The sequence below is a fragment of the Panthera uncia genome, chromosome D1 (assembly GCF_023721935.1).
Source record: "Panthera uncia isolate 11264 chromosome D1, Puncia_PCG_1.0, whole genome shotgun sequence".
Taxonomy (NCBI): Eukaryota; Metazoa; Chordata; class Mammalia; order Carnivora; family Felidae; genus Panthera; species Panthera uncia.
In genome coordinates, this window is record NC_064808.1 from 49,580,399 (window position 1) to 49,584,764 (window position 4,366).

The following is a 4,366-nucleotide window of genomic DNA, read 5'->3' on the forward strand; positions in this document are numbered from 1 at the left end:
CCATCCACAAACCTTGGAATACTACCTGATGTCATTATGCTAGACTCTACAATTTCTTGTGAGAAAATATCAATGATTTTTTTTAACCTTAAAGTTCTGACATGGAAATTTTGTTTTTGTTTTGCTGTATGGTCCCAAAATACTGCTATCATCAATTCAACTACACATGGGGGAGCTATTGGCCTAGACAATAATTTGTGGGATCTCATATTCAGCAAACACCTTCCATATATCACACACTTTCCCTCCAAGGACAATTGCTGGGTTGAGGGAATTAGAATTAAAAGGCAACCTTCCTGCATCAATATACCACACCAATATATCACAATATACCACAAATGACACCAATATACCACAGCTGTTTCCTCTTCAAACATGCTCTCCCCATTTCTGCAGGCTTGATGGTGCCAGTACCCATTAAGTTCTCATTTTGGGGAAGTAGCAAAGAAAGGCTGATATATGAGAAGCAATTCCAGAAGATATACATTGTTCTGTGGGATTAAATGGTCCCTAAGCTTTTTTTTTTTTTTTTTTTTAAACAACTGCTGTAACCTCTTTATAGCAGAAGCACCACTGGTGATACTTGTAGTCACTCACTGATGTTCAGCATGCACACTGCCCCTCCTTTGGAAGAAAATCTACCCTCAGCTGAAGGTTTAACTTCAGGTATTAAGTGGAATTGACCCAACACTCCATTGGCATGTAGAAACACTACCAATTCTCATCCCTGATTGCAGGGCCTGTGAGTCATGACAACATAGCTGGAGACTACATTCTGCCTGTTCATAGTTCTGCCTATTTCTCCTCCATGATTGTCTATTTCTCCAGGCAGAAGTCCCATGACACAAACATATTCCATTACTTTGTACTTCATTTGCCAGACTTACAAATATCCCCTGACTTGTCCCACCTTATCCTCCATGCAGCTGTTTCTAGGGATTCTTGTCATACAGAGAAGAGTGCTGCTAACCATAGACAAATCCTCCCTTCACACAGTGGGAAGAATATGGGAAATTTTATCTTTTACCAGGAGAAATTTCAACTTGGAGTTCTGCTCTCGCTTCATGACTATGAACAAAGCAATTATGGGTGAAGTGTGGCATGAGCCAGAGAAAATAAGTCCCTAATGAAAATCAAGCTTGCCACATTGAGGTCTGGCTGCTCCAGCTTCAATGTCCATGGCCTATCCTGAGAATCCAGTGCTATTCATTCTGTGCCATGATGTCCTTGATGAATTGAATGACCTGTGTGCAGAATGATTCTGCATGGGAGAACAGATGTGTGCAATAATAGATTCACTATGCATGTGTGAGGTATATTTTCAAATTATGTGTAAGTAGCATGATCTTGTACAAGGAAACCAAAACTGGTCTTGCACTATAGATGCTTTGAGAAGCTATGTTATAAATAATAGCATTTTCCTTTTTTAAAATTAAAATATAGATAACATACAATATTATATTAATTTCAGGTGCACAGCATAGTGATTTAATATTTATATATATTACATAATACTCACCACAGTAAATGGAGATATCATCTGTCATCTGACAAAGTTATTACAATATTGTTGACTATATTCCCTATGCTGTACTTTACATCTCATGATTTATTTATTTCATAATCGAATGTATCTCTTAATCCCTTTGATATATTTCACCCATCCCCTTGCCTCCCTCCCATCTGGCAATCACCAGTTTGTTCTCTGTATTTATGAGTCTGTTTATGTCTTATTTTGTTTACTTGTTTTGTTTCTTTTTTGTTTGTTTCTTAAATTCCACATATATGTGAAATCATATGGTATTTGTCTGTCTCTAACTTATTTTACTTAGCATAATATCCTCTAACTCCATGATACACATATCACCTCTTCTTTATCCATTCATCTATTGATGGACACTTAGGTTGCTTCCATATCTTGGCTACTGTAAATAATACTGCAATGATCATAGGGGTGCATGTATCTTTTCAAATTAATGTTTTCATTTTCTTCAGTTAACTGTGGGACCCAAGGAATTTAACAAAAATCCCCTACCCCTGGACAAACAGAGCAAGACTAACTCCATTTTATGCTACACCCACCATCTCATGTATAACCCCCACATGACCTACTTATTGCTTAAGACTCTCCCCCACCCTAGTCAAGCCGCTGAGCACACCCTTACTGGAAACAGGCTCATATAGGAATGAGGAACCCCTAACCGCCAGAGAATGTAAACCCCGCCTTTTGCCCGCCAAACTTGCACGCCAATTCTTAAATCCTGCCTTTTGCCCGCCAAACTTGCGCGCCAATTCTGACCAGAGTGATAGGTTAGTTCAAACAGTTACTATAGGGTAAATTGTGTTTCAGTTGGCCACCTGCATGTGGACTGACATGACTATGCAACTTTCTGTGTGTGTTACAATCTCATTAGCCACTGGCCCCTATAAAACTGCTATGCCTCTTAACCTAGGGGTCCAAGTCCCTGCTCCGCTGTGTCGGGTATACTTGGGCCCAAGCTCGAGCTTGCAAATAAACCCTCGTGCTTTGCATCGGTATCGGCTCCTTGGTGGTCTCTCGGATTCAGAATCGGGGGCATTACATTAACTACCCAGAACTGAAATTGAATAGCATCCACTTCTACATGTAATGCTGCCTCATGGCCATTCAGAAGCTCACTTCACCACTTCCTCTTTACCGGCCATTAAGTAAAAAAGAAGTTATATCACATAATTAGAATGATCATTGAAAAAGTGCCCATGGATCACTGAGTTACATAAAAACTATACATCTGACCTCATTAGGGAATTGGTGGAGGCAAGAAGGTAAGAAAACACAGATACTGATATATATTTTAAAATGAAAACATCAGCCTCTGACTGAATAGCAGACTACCAATGACTATGCAGGGGCAGCTAGGCAACTAATAACATGTGAGAAACTAAAACACCATATACATATATATGTGTATATACATGTATATGTGTGTATATATATATATATATATATACACACACACACACATATATACTGAAGTCACCATATTCTGGGTACTACCTTCGTCTTCTAGAGCAAATAGTTTTTCAGTTTTTAAAAGAAATTAAGTTTCTTTCATTTATGTCACAGGTTTATGACTGTTCCTTTTGTATTAAATCAACCCAATGAGCATTGATTTCAATAGCACAGTTTGAGTTCATTTATTCAATGAACATCTAATCATTTATTGACTTAATATTTATTGAGAACTCTTCTATGTGCTGAACATACAGGAATAAATGAAGTTCAAAATTCCTATACTCATAGAACTTACATTTTAGCAGAAGATGATAAAATAAACAAGTAAAACACATATGTCTGATGGTAATAAGTTATTATGAGGAAATAAAAGCAAGGAAGGGTTGGTTGCAATTTTGAGCAGGTGCTCAGGAAAGATCTTTCTGGGAAGATGACATTTCAGTTAAAGTACACCTTACATATTAGAGAAATTAACATTTGTGCTGTGACCAGGATGTTCAGAAGAAAGAACCAAGACATTATTTGGGGGAAGAGGGTCCAGGCAGAGAGAACAGAGTCTGAACAGTTTGGATGGGAATAAGTTTTTTTTGAGATCAGAGGAGAGGAAAGTCAGAGAGAGTGATTGGAGGCTGATAAGTGCCAGGGAGAGTGGCAAGGAATGAGTTCACAGAAACAGGCAAGGACCGGATTGGTAGGGCTGTTTTATTAGTTTCCCAGGGCTGCCAAAACAAATTATCACAATGTTAGTAGTTTAAAACAACAGAAATCCATAGTTCTTGAGGCCAGAAGTCTGAAATCAAGGTATCTGTAGACTCTGTTCCCTCAGAAGCCTCTGTTTTTGGTGCTGAGGTGTTCCTTAGTTTGTGGCAGCATAACTCCAATCTCTGCCTCTGTCCTCATAGGGCCTTCTTTCCTCTGTCTCTGTGTCTACCCCTTTTCTTAAAAGGATATCTGTCACTGGGCTTAGGGTTTACCCCAATCCAGGAGGATTTCGTCTTGAAATTTCCCTTAATTACATTGGCAAAGATCTTTATTCCAAAGGTCACTTTATGAGGTTCCAAGTGGGGATATATATATATGGATATATATATATATATCTATATATATATATCCCCTATATAACACCCATTTAGCCCATCCGTCCACCCACCTCCCCTCCAGCAACTTTCAGTTTGTTCTCTGTATTTTGAGAGTCTCTTATGGTTTGCCTCCCTCTCTGTTTATATCTTATTTTTCTTTCCCTCCCCCTATGTTCATGTTACACTATTAAAAGGTCACTCTGAGTGTTGTATGGAGCATGGATTGTAAGTGGACAAGCATGGAAACAAGAAAAGCAATCAGTAGGAGTGAGTTCTATTCTAGTAGCCCATG